Genomic DNA, 16,729 nt, shown 5'->3' with positions numbered 1-16,729 from the left:
TTTCCACCTGAGTACACACCAAAATCTTTCTCCTCTTTTAAGATTTGTGCCAGGTGTGGGGCAGTTGGCCAGGTGGGCCTCAGCAAGGTCATCAAACCAGTACTGCTGTATGAAGTGAAAAGCATTACTGGTGTAAAAACTGAATTAAGTTTCAATCTCTAAACAGTGTCCTTGTCAGTATGGAAATGTAGCATCCAAAACACTACCGGCTCAGCAGCAACACAAATTATGCTGACTAAAGTAAACTGCTCAAGAGTAAGACTGAGACCCATCCATCACACAGACCTACACCCATACAGCATTCACTCACAGCTGGTTCTGTCATTCAGGAGAGAAAGATGTTCTCTATTCTAGAGAATTCAGAGAGTGTCACAAAAGTTGCAAAACGTATAGTGTGACAGGCAAAAATTGAACCCCTAAACAAAAAAATAAAGTAAAAAATTTCTCTAATAACATTCTTTGCTTATATGAGTGTTAATTGCTACAATCCTACAATCTGGATGGACACAATTTCCATTTAAAATAATAAGGTGAAATGCAAGATGCGAGCAGTAAATATCTCAAACTGAAAACAGTCGTTCTAGGACATAAGTCAAACTTGGAAGATAGATCCTAATTCTTCTCTCCTAAGCATTTGTAAAATCACACACTACCACAGTAAGAAAATGAAGAAGACAAAGATCAAGTTGACCTAAATTATGTATTGCTCACTTTGGCTATTTATTGGTTAGCTCTTATAACATGGCTGCTACCAAGATTATCACAGTTCTGTGTGAGCTTTTTGGTAATTACAAAGATCCACTAGAAGAATAGATAAATAAAAAAAATCAACACCATGAGCTGACTTTTCTGCATATAAATGATTTCACTAGAAATTGGCACGTGCTTAGAGGCAGACATACATGTGTACATATCCTACTGAACTATGGTTTAGGAGAGCTACTCATAATCTACACAAACATAAAGTATTTATTTGCTACCCATTATGAGTATTAACTGGAATAAATTGAACCAGTTGATTCAGTTAAAAAAAAAAAAAACAAAAAACATATTTTTAAACCTGATCATCCCCCACCTTCAAAAAATCTTTTAAAATACATCTTTCTAATGATTTATTTTGTGGATGAAATGTTACTGTAAGCTATTTTCAAGCAGAGGTTGAGACCATCTGGCTTATACTCAAAACAATTGAGACATTTTGCAAAGACAAGGCAAACATCAAGTTTGTGATTTTACAAATTTTTTAGACTACTCTTTTTCTCTTTTCCTTTTGGAAAAATCCAAGAGGTACCTTAAATTTATGAAACTTGCTGTAAATGTCACCTTGCTTTATAAACTGTCATTATATTTTCTTCAGATGACTACATCTATCAGCTAGGAAAGATTATGCTAGGAGCTCAGGACAAGAGAAAAGCCTTGTAGAGAAGTGTGGTTAGTGCATCTACCATAAAACACCATGTTTATCTAAACTGCTAAATCATCTTAGCTGCAATTGCTCTGCTGAAGGTAATGATTTATTGTTTTTCCGTGAGGATTTTATCTTGATTTTCTTAGGAAAATCAAGTTTACATACTCACACAAACTACCTATTCTCACTGATGCCCTTTGAAGCTGTTGACCAATTCACAAAACTTGACAGAAGTTTCAGACATAATAAATTCACCCAGTATCTCATGCATACAGGCAGACTTGTGAAGGACTCATAATGCAAATTACTTCAAGGTATTATTAGACACCAGAGAAACCACACACACAAAACAATGCCTCAGAGAAAACAATTCTTCCTGTGTCTAGTATGACAAATAACTACTTTGTGTCCCTCCATAACTCTTTTTTTATTATTTAATAGAGAATCATTCCCTAGTTCACATGTGTACGTTTGACTCTAAAAAGTACATTACTGTGCTCCACCAACAACGTTATCAGAGTATTTCAGTCTTTCTCTTAGAGCAAGGAGATAAAATGATTCCCTTCAGACCACAGGATTTGAGTAAATGCTGGGATGGCACATCAGGCCACCTCCCTATTACTTACAGTCCCTCTCTTCTCCTTTCTTGGGCTTGCTGAAGCCCCCTGCACAGAGTATCATATGTCAGTGGATTAAATCCTGTTTAAAAACAAAAATAAAAAATCAAGCCTAATTCCAACACCCTCAGAGCTAAGAAGTTCTTGATTAAGACACAAGAGAGTTCAGGCACCTGGCATGCTTATCATAATGAGGGGAATCTTCTCAAGTGGTGTTTAAGGACACTTCCCCACTGGGAGTCTGTGAATATGATGAGCTCTTAACAGGTAAACTGACATAACAGCTTGTGAAGTTCTGAGCACAGGACAGTGTTGTGCATCTGATTTAGTCAGGCTGCTAAGAACAACCAACATATTCAAAGGTCATCCAGCCTTAACATTGCTTGATAGTGCCTCAGTGCAGCCTTGAGCTTCTTTGATGGGTTGTTCCCATTTCCATGTGGAGTTTCTATCACTGCTTTTAGATATAAACAAACTCGGAGAAGAGGGCTTCCTGTTAAGTTTGGTGGGATATCTGTGTTTATATATGGAGATGTTGGTCCTTGAGAAGATGCTCACCAGCTAATGATACCAACAGCAGAACTAACCCTTTCCCTGCAATATACTTCTCAAAAATAAAACACAGTATTTGCAGGACAGTGGAAATTCTATGAAAGAGACCAGAGGTGGGAGGCCATGGCAGACCACAGAGGCAGGCTGGGAGCTTGATTCAGCACACCTGAAGAGGACAGATATCACTTTTCTTAGGTCAGAAAGACTGAAGGTTTGAGGCTGAGACATGCAGGCCAACTTTTACAGAGGCAGAGAAAGAATTTCTTGTCACCCTACTCAGTCCAAGAGAAAACGTTGTTCCTTGAGGAGGCTGTAGCAAGTCAGCCTCTTTTTCCAAGTAACAGTGATAGGATGAGAGGTATGGTCTCAAGTTGTACAGGGGGAGGTTCAGGTTGGATATCAGGAAAAATGTCTTCTCAGAAAATATGGTGAGGCATTGAAATAGGCTGCCCATGGTGGTGGTGGAGTCACCGTCCAATGGAGGTGTTTAAGAAAAGGGCAGATGTTGCACTGAGTGACATGGTCTACAGCAGTCACAGGCACATGGTGATGGTTGGACTAGATGATCTCATTGGTCTTTCCTTAAGGATTCTATGATTCAATGTTTCTGTGACTTCTTAATAGTTGAGGTGATTATAAAGAAATGAGTGGATCTGCCATCCAGAGGCATGTAACAGGAAAGCAGCTCTTCAATAAAATTAAAAGAGCTTTTCAAAAGCACATCTCAGATCCTTTTCTGTCTCAGTGGAGATTAAGAAGTGGAAAAAACTCTTCATTCGGTTGCCTTGTGCTCAATTATATAAATTCATGCAGCACTTAAGTATCAATACAAGAAGGTCTACAAAAATCTTGGAGAGATGACACTAAAATGAAGAAAATGCCTATAGCCAAAGAACCAGCCTTTGTTTGAATCCTATCAAGCAAAATCTAGCTTTCTATCTCCTTTCACTAACATAAGCATGAGAAAACCATACAACCATGCACATTACCACAAGCTGAGCTGTAAGGATCAGCATATCTGAATGCTTAAAGTACACAAAAGAATAAGAGGATAGAAGTGACCAAGATGAAAAAATCTTAGAAGCAAGCCATTACTGACTGCTTACAAAACAAGAGCGGAACTCAGTTTTTAGCAAAAGTTACCGAGTGATGAAATTTGAGTTAGAAGAAGTGGAAGGCACCTTCATACGGGGTATGTCTGCACCAAAAGTACAACTCCTCATATCTATGAAGAGCTCATTTACATGAAGTGACAGTTGGTTTTCATAGAGCTCCATATATAAGACTGCTCCAGTGTAAGAGTGGGGACCCAAACTCAGCAGATCTCGCTGTTCAACTAATCAGAACTCCACTGTCCTGTTGATACACGAGGGACAATCATTCACATGAATAAAGTTGCATTCTTAGCTTCCAGGACTATTCTCTTTCAGTTGTCATGAATTGATGATGCTTAGCAGCAGTTTTACAAAATGAAGTTAACAGATTTTATTTTTTTAAGTGATGTTGCAATTTCCCCCTTGGTCAAATTTTACAGACTAAGAAATATTTCTTAGTGAGACAGTAAAATTTCTTGCAAGAATTTTGTTACAGATTAAAAGTCAATCCCATAGCTTAATACGAGACAGTGAAGGAGCTAATAAAGCAACAAAACTTAAAAAACTATGCTCTTGGCCTTTGTTAGGGACCACAAATTCAAGGGCTGGCACTTAATGTACATCAAATTGTGCATATTTACAGCATATTGCAGGAATTCCATCAAGGTACAAAATTCAACTGGTGAATATACTAAAAGGAACGTAAGAGTCCCATACCTTCCTGATTTTTGTGTTGGCATTAGTTAGTAAACTTAACAAAAACAATCTTCCCAGGTTTGCATCACTTTCATCTTAGTTTTTAACCATTGTAATATTCGTCCCGGCTGTTACATGACATGCCAACGAAAAAAAAAGCAGAAGTACAATAGTTTTCTTTGTGTTCCTCTCTCTTAATCTGCAAAACAGATGCAGCGAGTGCACTAGCCACTCCAGATTGCTTTCAGCAAAAAACATAACTTTGGCAGGTTAGTACTAGTTAAGGGGCATATGGTTTGCTATTCTCTGTGGAAAGACAGCCATAAGTCAGCCAGCAAATTCAGATTCTTATAATTAACAACAGACAAACATTTGGCTAAAAAATCATGAGGTTTTTTTTGTTTGTTTGTTTGTTTGTTTTGTTTTGTTTTTGCATGGTTTTCTAACCATTTATTCTCCTCTCTTTTTTAGAAAAAAAGAAAACCCACACAACTATGTGATTGATGGAGTAAATTATGTTGCAATTATCATAACGATGTCCTTGTTATTGTTTCAGAAAAATGTTTGTTTTTTACTACCACCCTCCTCTGATTTGACATGAATGTAAAGATGAAATGAAATAAATCTAGATTATTATAAATCATAACTGGGGGACAGTCTTTTTTTGAGTGAAGCCAAGCCTGCTTGTACTTTGCAAACCATTCAGCAAGAAATTCAGCAATGCTCATCTTGGTATGAAAAAGCTGATTTCAGAGGCAAGGCCAACTACTAAACTTGTATATACTTTCCATTCTCTTCCAGGGGAATCACATATATGCTTCAAGAGCCCAGCCTGCCCTATTGCATTATTCCTAATCAAGAAATTATGGAGCTTTAAATCTTCAGTGTGAGGGAAAAAGCACATCCCTTGCAAGAAAAAAAATGACGTTTCCTGACCAGTATGTTTGACCATCTAGTGCTCAGGTTCAGAAAAGCACTTAAACATATGAATTTTTTTATACTTCTGTGGAAGAGCAAGCAGAGGTTCAGCAAAATCCTTAAGCACACACTCCACTTGAGATGCTTGCCCATAAGCCTGGCACAATCGGTGCACAGCATCTCCAAAAGGTACAGGGAAGGTGCTTTTTCTCACTTGCATCACTGCTGCTTTTCTCCAATTAGTAGATGCCAGCCTTAGTATCATTAACGTTGGAAAAGATCACTAAGATTATCTAGTCCATCCGTTGGCACATCACTACCATGACCACAGGCCACTCTCAGTGCCACATCCACACAGTTCTTGAACACCTCTAAGGACAACAGAAGAGGGAGTTCATCACAGGGGTACCTGCATCTCACTGTGCCAGCACAGGCTTCCAGAATTTTATGGAGCTGTGAGATTTATGTTGCTGGGATCCTGTCAAGCCCCATAAGCTTCAAGGCTGGCCAGCCAGCCAGCCAGCCATCCTCCCATGAAGGGACACGGGATGGGTGTTGAAGTCCACAGCAGGATCTGATAACCCAAATCTGGAAGCTTCTGCCAGCAGATCTCACAAATTGTTCTCAGGTAGAACAAGTTCTTTGCTCTGTAGAAATGCCCTTCTGGTCATTAAATACTCAAGACCTTCCACCACATTAGGCAAAAGTGAATGTATGCTGCACCTGCTGGAATGAGGACACGTTCAAGAGAGCATGAAGAACCTCTGTATGAAAGGGTGGACAAGCACTCAGGCTGTGGGCATAAGGGCTTAGCAATCCTGGCAAGGACAGGAGAGCACCATATTTCCAATGAATTCTTCCTGCTGCTGCCAAAGGGATGAGATCTATCGTTGCCAGAGGAGTGCCTTCACATTCTCCCCATTTCTCCACCTCCTGCTCTCCAGCAGGACCCTCCTGCTCCACATAACTCAGCTCCTACTTCACCTCCCCGAGGCTCTGGCACAGGCATAAACAGCAGAAAATAGCTATTTTGCTGCTTATCCACCCATCCGGCTTCACCCACCCAGGTGGCTGCCTGCTCTGCTGACTAAATTAATCCCCGTGGAACTCTATACTGGCATCGGAAAGCAAATGGTATGCTGGGCTCCATCAGAAGAGGGGTGGCCAGCAGGGACAGGGAGGTGATTGTCCCCCTCTACTCTGCTCTTGTGAGGCCCCATGTGGAACACTGCATCCAAGTGTGGAACCCCTTGTACAAGAAAGACAGGGAGCTGTTGGAGAGGGTCCAGAGGAGGGCCACGAAGATGATCAGGGGACTGGAGCACCTCCCCTATGAAGACAGGCTGAGGGAGCTGAGTTTGTTCAGCCTAGAGAAAAGAAGGCTGCGGGGTGACCTCATTGCAGCTTTTCAGTACCTAAAGGGAGCCTACAAACAGGAGGGGAATCAACTCTTCGAAAGGGTAGATAATGGCAGGACAAGGGGAAATGGTTTTAAGTTGAGGGAGGGAAGATTTGGGTTGGATATCAGGGGGAAGTTCTTTACAGAGAAAGTGGTAAGGTGCTGGAACAGGCTGCCCAGAGAGGTTGTGGATGCCCCGTCCCTAGAGGTGTTCAAGGCCAGGTTGGATGGGGCCATGGGCAACCTGGTCTAGTATTAAATGGGGAAGTTGGTGGCCCTGCATGTGGCAGGGGGGTTGGAGCTTCATGATCCTTGAGGTCCCTTCCAACCCTGGCCATTCTGTGATTCTGTGATCACTGCAGCCCCCCAGTGCCCAGGCACATTCTCCAGTAGCTGCTCACCACTGCTGAGGTAGCTTGCAGCAGCCCCACACAGTTCCTGGCTGCAAGCTTTCCCAAAGGACCATGCAGCCACAGGAGTTTTCACTGGAGGTATAAGAGAGTCTATTTCCAAGCAAGCATCAGAGCACAATGAACCTGGGGTCCTCAGAGAATCCATGTAACTCTGCGAGATGCTCAATCCTTCTCACCCAATTGAACATCAGAGCAGCTAAGGCAAGCCACTTCCAGATCCATAAGGTTTGAACCACATGAAATTTCCATCACACACTAGAAACTATATCTAGTTGAGTTTTTTTCTCTCTCTTTCTTTTTTTTTTTTTTTTTTTTTTTTTTTGGTGCAAGCCACATCCATCATATATGCTCACATAGAAGCTAGAAAAGCAGAAACTGACTGACACTGATGTCTCAGAGCTCTGCCACTGTGATAATAATAACTAGATTCTTTCATAGGCTTTTCTACTCTGTTTTAATGATTAATAAAGATTTGATGTGATTAATAAAGATTTGATGCGGTACTATACTTAAAAGTGCAGTAGAAATTTGAGAGCATGAAAGAATCAAAGAACAGCCCACACCAGCTCAGAGCACAAATCCATCTATATTAATGCCCTGCACTGGGAACATCCAACAGGATAAATCCAGGAAGAACTACAAAAGCAAGAGAAGTATATATTATAACTCCTTGATGTGCTCTTTCAGCCTTTAGCAAGCTACACCTGAGTATTGTTTTGTTGTTATTAGTTATGGCCCCAGAAAGTTTTTCTTTTACCAGTTTGTTTCATCACTTCCTGATGCCTGTCAAGGCTTGTGGCAGCAGGCTATCTCCATTAGCTGTCCATTAGTATCCACCTGGAATGTTCTTAGAGAGCATTATTCCCAACTTCATCCTTGCACTGTAAGCTGTAGGGTTGACACTTTCTCTTGCCCACACTTAGAGAACTTTGTGTCCTTTATTCAGAATAAAATTGGCTAGACCCACCTTCTTTTTCATAGGATAGCTCTTACCAAGGAGTGACTGGTAGAAGCCACTCCAAGAAAGACTTACTGCTGGACAAGGACAAATCAGGAACTCTTCACTGTCTGGCCTGCTCACTGCTTTCCCACTAGGGGTGGTGGTCCCACCTCTCCATGCAGCATCACACAGGTGACTCCCTGGGAGGGGACCAGCTGGAGAAGCTAGGAAGCTGGAGAGCACACAGTGAGCTGGAAGCCACAGCTGTGAAGGTTCATTCACACTCCAAATAAAAAATGTAAGTAAGTGCTTTATCACTCATCAAGAGGATCCTGTTACAAAAGCCAGGATTTAGAAGTCCAAGGATGGAGCTGCATTCATGCTAACATACTTCCTCTCCTGAGAACTTCAGGTCTTGCTGGCAGTAGCCTGGCCAGAGTGTCCTTCTTCCTCCCGCCTGACCTCCTCTTCCTCCAGCATGCATGAATCTAACAATAAATTACTTATTTAGTCAGACAATACAGACTCCCAGCACGCTGCTGTACATCAACAGCAAATGTTATTCGTGTTCTCAGTTGCTCATTAAGAGAAAAGCCAAGTCAAGATTTTGCTGGTTTTTGGTTTTTTTTTTTTCAGTTTCTGTTTCCAAAATACCTAATAATAAAACATTAGTTACATTCAAAATGATTCACACATAAGCTGAATTTTGAAGGGGAGAGAAGCAGTGTGCAGGAGAAAAGGCTTCCCTGGTGATTTGTTAGCTCTGGAAGTAAAAGACAGCAGCCAGCATTCAGGAGTCTCGGACCTGGCCTACAACTCCAGAGCCAACCTGTATTACTCCGAATAAATAATCTTAGGCATATTTGGAGGTGGTTGAGTCACCATCCCTGGATCTATTTAAAAACCATTTGGATGTGGTGACCAGGGACGTGATTTATCAGAGGGTTGTTAGAGTTAGGGTAGTATGGTTAGGTTGCGGTTGGACTTGATGATCTTTAAGGCCTTTTCCATCCTGAACAATTCTATGATTCTATGATTGCTGAACTCAAACTGAGGTCCCAGGAGCTCTTTCGGGCTCTTCCTCCACAGCAACCTTACAGTCCTCATAACAACCTCACTGGCTCAACTATCTCCGTCCTTTTCCCCGGTCCTATTTCCCACTGCTCTTTGATAAAACACTCAGCCTTATACCCTAAATCCCTAATTCCTTCACTGCCATTTATCCTTATGCCCCTCTCTTAGATGCTCTCCTCTGTCCACTCAGTCCATTCTCAAAGTGACCTGCTTATGTTAGGACTCATTTGACAAGCACAATCCATCTCAGAGATGCCTTGTTGGTGTACCTAGCACATCTACTCTCTATCCCTCGACTTGAAGTCAGTAAGGAATCTTCTCCCCAGAAAGCAAAATGTTTGTCCTCTATTCCTCTGTCCCAGCAAAGGCTGTCCCCTTCTGAGTACAGTCTGGGTATTTTTCATAGAATCAATTGAATTTCAAAGGCACCTTTAAGGTCATCTGGTTCAACCCAGATGCTCAGAGCCCTGTCCAGCCTGACATCCCTTGAGTGCCTCCAGGGATGGGGCATCCACCACCTCTGTGGACAACCTGTTGTGCTTTTTACCATACTGAACTCCTGCAACTGCAGAAATTGAGAACACTGATGGCCCAGTTGTCCAGACATGATGGTGTTCTGTGACACACTGCACTCTGACAGCTTTTGGAGTGGGTGTGGTACAGGTAGCAGCTCTCAAACTTTGCTTTGCAGACACTGTTGAAAGGTTTGTCAGTGGACAAGAAGAACTCCTCTCTACCTTTAAGGGGACCTGCTAAAGGATGCTTTACATGCCCTATGCCACACTTGCAAATCAGCAACCCCACTGCAGTTTTAGGGATCTAAACACTGGAACAACATGAAAACTCCAGCACAGGAAGTTAGGGGTGGCTTGCATCCATGGCTGGTAAGTGGTGGAAGAAACCACTTCTAAAGTAGAAGTTTGTATGGCTACCAGATGTATCCGCAATAGCTTTCTATCTCTCCTAAGCTTTCAAATAACATCAGGTATCTGGAAACTCCCTCACTGCCCTCCTTTCCCCTGTGCTGAGCAACTGCAAAGAATCAAAAATCCAGGAAGTATTTCAAACTAATTAGAGAGAACTGTCAACAAATACTGACTGAATTATAAACTGAAAATCTATCATTATCCTGAATGATGGATGGTAGGCAATGGACTGAGAACATGTAGAATTAATTTGCCTTTTCTTGAGCCGGTTAAAATTGATTTGTTTAAAAATGTCACTGTTTTTCTTTTCAGACAGCCTCACTTTAGGCAGAAAGCACTGACAGTCTGCCTGTCGCATGGCTAGGCCCACGCTGCACATGTATGGATGCTGTGCCTGCAGAATAGGCTGCAGTGCCCAGCACTCCTCCACACCTTTCAGCAGAGAATCTCAGTCCTTCTCCAAACACTGCTGGAGTCAGAGCATTTGCCAAAGGCAGAATGAGAACAAAAAGCCCTGCTCTGTCCAGCCACTCCCTGCCTGCCTCCCTCCCGAACTGCACAAAAAAAAAAAAAACCTCAGTAATTCTGCGTGTGAATAAAACATGTTTGTATACTTTTGTGGAGCTGCAGAATTCAGCTAAATACATCCCTGATCTGTGAGAAACGAAGCACAAGTGCTCACATTTCCCCCCTCAGCCATCTCTTTGAACAAACTTCCCCTTCTGAGCCATCCATTCATTTCCCTGAGGCTACGTTGCTCCTTAAAAGTAATGAAATGTTCGAAGTATGGTAAAGCAAACGTTTTTTGAAGAGAGCAAGAACTGGAATGATCGTGCATCTGTCAAAGCCTAGTAAGTCCAACATCACGAATTTCTTTCCCGGACTTGTTTTTGTCCATTATTCTTTGACTTAGAATGAGTCTTTCCAGGGCACTGCTACACTTTGTAAGGCCATGCCTAATTTTGAGATGCTGGGTTGCTATGGGGATTTTGCAGCATCCAAGATATGGGAGCCTCAGTTCCCACAAAGAGGCGTGAGAGCAGCATGCCTTCAAGCAAGAGCCACAAAGTGCAGGTTGCTGAGCCAGCCACGGGAAGTGCCAAAAACATGAGTATGTCTCAATCTTGACCCTCTCCAGGACTTAGATGCCATCAGCAGTTTTCAGAAAAGCCCTCTCCCTCACAAAGCCAGCTAAAGCCTTCTCAGCTGTGTCAGCAAAATTGGAATTTGCTGCCCCAAACCTAAGGAGCACATGGAGGTAAAGGGCAGACAAAGGGGCAGTGCTAGATGGACAATCAGGTACAGAGACTGGAAATCCAGGGTTTGCTGGTCCTGCTATTGAGGAAGACAAATGGTCAGTGATTCTTGCCGGCATGATTGTTGCAGACAAAACTCTTTCCTGAGAGCAGCAGCATCCTGCCAGTCTTTCCAAGACAAAGAGAACAGTGGGGCAACTTTGCCCTTTTCTTCCTCCCAGATACACTGCTGCCCCAGATGCCTCCACCAGCTGTCTGTGCCTGGTCTTCCTGTTCAATATACATATAGTAATATAATACTAGAGCGTGCAGTCAGGCTCCTCTCCTCTATTGCCCGAAGATCTGAGCTGGTGGCTTACAGAGCATGTCTGTACTGTCAGACCCATGCAAGGAGAGTGCAAGCCAGCAGCAGTCTCAGCCCCATGCCACCACAGATCACAGGACTGCACTTCCCTCACACATCCAAAAGTAGAGCAGGTCTCCTTACTGCCAACACAGCTCTGATCCAACACATAGAAATGCCTCGTAAGTCTGGCTTAGGTACCACCAGCTTGGTGCCAGCATGAACTTCAGGGAGGCTGGGCACGAGATAGAGGCCCCTTCAGGAAAGTATTACACTCAAAAATAGCATCTTAACTGCTCTCTTATCGGAGATGCAGATGAGCTCAGACTTCAGCAGCCTCCGTGGTAACTTAGTAGGGGAGGTGAATTTTGAATCCAAACGTTTACACTGAAATTGAGGCAGATGTGTTCCACCTGGGCTGCCCTGTTGAGCTTGGTCTGGCTGTTAAGCATATAGCACCAAGGCTTTTATCAACATTTCATAAAGAACAGGCCACAGCAGTGAGATACATTGTTATGCCTATATATACACAAAGACACTGATTTTGGTCAATCAGTAACCAGAAAACCTATCATATGCCTGATTTTCAGCCACTGGCCTGAAGTTACATAACAAAAACACAACATTCATTTAAGCTTTTCCATAATATAGGGGTGTGTACAGAGAGAAGAGGCGGGGGGGAACCAAAAACAAATAAGTTATTCTTGCAGATTTGATGAAAGGTTCATGGGCCAAACAGTTTTTCATGAAACCCAGTAATTTTTACTTTCCTGCTTAAACTCAAAACCAGCCAAATTGCATGTGGTTTGAGCTATTGCTGTGAACAGCTTATATGGCCATACTAAGATCATTAGCAATCAGATTATCATAGCTATACATTAGTTAACAAACAGGGCAAATAATCATAAAAATGTCATGTTTTGATGCTAGAACTCGACCAATACAAGAAAATTCAACAGCATTTGGCACAGAGGAGCATTCTAAGAATTTGTACATAATCTGCTTTTTTGCAAACCTTTTGAGAAAGAGCTGTTTACATGGTAAGCATGTTTTTCTTCAACAGATTATATTCCTTCCAAGTCAATTAACTACATTCCAATGAAAACAGGGAGAATTTTAAATAAATGATACTAGTTTGTTCATAAAGAAAGAGAGGAGGAGAAGGAGAACACAATGGAAACGCTGAAATTGCGGTCACTTAAATAAAAACCCTTCGGTGCACAGCTGAAAACATTTTCTCTCCTAAAATACTGACATTTTACCATGGGAGAAGGAACAAGAGCATTAATCTTACAGGGGTTTTCACTTGTTTTGGTTGCCAGAGTGTCTCTGTTACTGCCTCATGTTTTGATTGCCATATTAAAGTCACAATTCAGTGACAGAGCAATCAGAAAAAAAGGCAAAAGATGTCCTCTGTGGAATTAGTGCTCAGTGAACTGCAGGATAAAACAGCAAGGATCAGAGTACAGCAAATATCAGAACATTTTTCCTTGCTGAAGGCAGCACTGATCTTCCCAACTTCTTAGCTGAGCAGCTTATCTCAGCATTAGCCCGCAGTACTACTACTACCTACTTTCAGAGAAGAGACTGGGCTCTGTAAGACCCTGAGGTGAGGTGTTTATGAAGCCATTACTCAGGAAATCTGTTGCATGAGGAGATGATGGAGATGTGGCAGTGAGGTACATGGTCAGTGGGCATGGTGGTAACGGGTGATGGTTGGACCAGATGACTTTAAAGGTCTTTTCCAACCTTGATTGTATGATTCTATGATCAGAACAACATGTCAAAAGCAATCTGTAACCCTGATAAGTCCAGCTCACTTTGACAGCTTCTACTCCTGGTGACCCATCATGTGAAGAGCAGCTGCCTCTCAAATGGAATTCAGCAGGGAGCAGCTTCTACTGTAGCATGAACTGCTAACAGGCTGAAAGGGGAAAAGACTACAGCATACATAACAGCATCATCATTACTGAGGAGTGAGAGGATGCTCAGTTTGAAAGCACTCATTTACTTTTCTATGCAGTTACACTTGGGAAAAAAAAAGAAAAAAGAAAAGACCCTAACAGCTGAATTCCTCCTTCTCTGTGCCTTAGATCCACCAGAGGGGAGCCAAGCTGAGCTGGGAATAGAATGCTCAGTTCATATTCAATTCAATGCCTTCACATCTAAGTAAATACCCTATGACATTTGGGCTATCTCTGAAGACAAAACATTCATACAGGGCTGTCAGAGTCCTTGAAAAGAGGTATGTCTTGTCTGTCACATGGAGAAAACCACTAGCTATAAAATCAACAACCTGTAGTGTGGTCACTATGTATGCAGAATTTACAAGATGTAATTTTGTTACCTCAAATTCCACACTTAGTCACATATGTCCAACCTTTCATCTTCAATGGAAACATATCTGCCTATACCCAAAGGCAGAGCTGACTCTCACAATTCCTCATCACTTGTCACATTGATAGAGCGTGTGTCATATTCAGATATCAAAAAAGGTCTATCCACACAGAACTTAAAAAAAAACAACAAAATGTTACAAGTCTGCCATAGGTCAGATGCCAGCCCATGTGTTCTATGTCCATCCTGTAAGGAGCCCCACTGAAAAGGGAAAGACTGCTGTTGTTATTTCTATTCCCTTAACACTATGGATCAGGGCCCCTTTATTTTAGGCACTGTACAAACAAATCACTCAAACAGTCCTTCCCTCGGGTGTTCCCCAAATAGGAGTGCCTAAAATCTTTCATTTGTCTAGACCTCCCACTTCCTACAAGAACATCTGTACTTCAGAATGTAAGAAAATAGCTCAAGTTTATCTTCTGCGAGCTGAGAACTGGCAAGGTTAGAAGGAAGAATTCTCTTGTTTCATACATCATACAGTGGTGGATTTCTTACTCTGGAGTATTGGTTCCTCTAATCTCTACTGTGGTGACGACCAGTGTGTTCAGCTACTGCATGAGAAAGTTTGCTAATTGCCAGTATCTGTGCTGGTGTCTGACAGATACAGCCGATGTCATGGTCAATTTCCAATTACTGTACAGTGCAGAAATGAACTGCATACACTGGAGAAACCAGAGCCTTCAGGATTACTCCTGTCCCACCAAATTTTAGGTGTTTCAACTGTGTGCCTATAAAGAGCACAGGGAACAATAGATTAATAAAGAGTTTTGCAGCCCAAAGCTGTATCATGGAACTTTAAACATCCTTCTCCATCTTTCACACTGACTTTGTTGTCACTTGCAGTCTAAGACACAGCACAGGAACAGTGCTCTCTTGGACTACTAAAAGCTCTAGGAAACACTGTGTTCTGATTGCTGTCTATCACCACCCTGCATTTCATAGTCTTACTGCCCATCCAATAGACAAACATCCAACTCTTCTTGCTACTCCCAGACCCAAAGCAGAAGCATACAGTCCCTGGAGAAGCTGTGGTGTCCCATGCCTGGAGGCACTCAAGGCCAGGTTGGATGGAGCCCTGGGCAGCCTGAGCTGGTGGGGGGCAGCCCTGCTAATGACAGGGAGTTGTGGTGTTCAGTGATTTTAAAGCCTCTTCCAACCCAAGCCATTCTAAGATTCCATGATCTTTAGACACAAGTGTTGAACTTCAACATCTTGGTTCCAAGGGACTATCACCAGGCTGCTGATTCTCTCTCCCAGCCAGTTTTAAAGTGAGAGCAACTATCCTCGAGATAGTTTTTCTTAATCACCACAACAGCAATTAGATGAACAGCCTCCCTGAATTTCTGCATTATCTTCTTGTTTTCTAAATTAAATTTAATAATGTTTCCCCGAGATGAAAAATCTCATAGAACAAGCTGCAATTGCTTTTTGTCTTTGATGCCTACCAGGAGCAAGTCTTGGCTAACAGGGTTCCTAGCAATTGCATTCTACCTTTTTGTCTGCTTCTTCTCCTGGTGGGCTGCTACAAGTGAAGGTTCAGTTTCCCTGGCAAATTCCACAGCTGTGTGAAGTGTTCTTCTCCTCCTTTCACATCTCAGTCTGTAGAGCTAAGTCCAGCTGAACATCTACAAATTGGCCCACTGCTAATTTATCTTGGAGAGTCTCGTGTGGATATGCCTGGAACGTAAGTTTTCTCAGGTCCTCAGTTCAGATGGGGCCTCTTTTTTTTCTTTTCTAAATCTCACATCAAGAGTTTGAGCCAAATATTGATATATCTTATTCTACATCCGGATCTAAATAAAAGCTCTGTAACAAATCATGTTTCCAAGATTTTTCTCTTCAAGCAACTTTTTTTTTTTTTTTTCCTGAGGGCACATTTTACCACATTATTAGACCTAGTTTCTATTAGGATTGTTTATGGAAGGAATAAAAAAATAATGACAACATCAGAGAGATTCTTTGGTGAGATCTTATTTACAAAGTATGCCCACAAAGTCCTGTTTCCCAGAAGAAAAAAAAAAAAAGAAAAAAGAAAAAAAAAGTAGAAACAAATGACAGCAGAATATTTTCTTACTCACAGTTACTAAGTCTCCCTCTTCTGTCAGTTCTGCTTTTTCTCATGATGACACATGTAACAGCTGGCTTTCTTTTTCTCACGTGTACAGTGACTGCCTGTGACTCTAGACCTTCCATTTAGCAATTAGAGAATATCTCAGCTCTCCTTTTTTTCACTTCTGATTAGGCCTCATCTATTTTTTTCCCCATCTCACTGTGCAAGGACCTTATAATGGAGCAAAGATTTTGCTTTAAGGCAACTAGTAACACCTTGCTATAAACAGCTCAATATCACATGCTATATTCTTTTTGCATCTTCTGAGGCCATAGTTCATCCCTCAGTCACGTGAAAGCTCTGCACTGCCAGGTCACGTAGCAGCTGAAGGAATGGTTGTGTGCACAGGCTCTGAACAGTCAGTGCTGCTAGCTAGATCACACAACAGTGATTTTGTGTCACGAACAAGTTGCCAGGAGAGTCCCAGAGTGCCTCACGCTCAGCTCCCCACTTGCTTTTTCCAACAACAGTGAGATGCCAACAGAGAGAGAGAGACTGGGATCTAGATGCTGGCTTTGCACCTCCTTGGACTGCCCTGACTCTGGTTGCCCTGTAATGCCCAGCTATTACAAATCATGACAGCTTC

General features: G+C 42.1%; 1 protein-coding gene across 17 annotated transcripts in view; it reads right to left on the bottom strand.

Annotated features, from left to right (window-relative positions):
- KCNE2 (potassium voltage-gated channel subfamily E regulatory subunit 2) overlaps positions 1-16,468 on the bottom strand; it is an 89,006-nt gene extending 72,538 nt beyond the window's left edge. For 14 of the 17 annotated variants that reach the window (XM_085242486.1, XM_085242465.1, XM_085242492.1 and 11 more), the window contains exon 1: positions 16,112-16,448. The gene's annotated coding sequence lies outside the window, so the exon portion shown is untranslated. Of the gene's footprint in view, positions 1-16,111 lie in introns of all 17 variants that reach the window. The other 3 variants (XM_085242440.1, XM_085242455.1, XM_085242498.1) reach the window with 3 other exon arrangements.
- Positions 16,469-16,729: the final 261 nt, after the last annotated feature.

This window comes from Meleagris gallopavo, chromosome 1, assembly GCF_905368555.1.
Source record: "Meleagris gallopavo chromosome 1, MGAL_WU_HG_1.1, whole genome shotgun sequence".
In the NCBI taxonomy this organism is placed as follows: Eukaryota; Metazoa; Chordata; class Aves; order Galliformes; family Phasianidae; genus Meleagris; species Meleagris gallopavo.
Note: the sequence above shows the minus strand (reverse complement) of the source record. Positions and strands in the feature narration are given on the sequence as shown.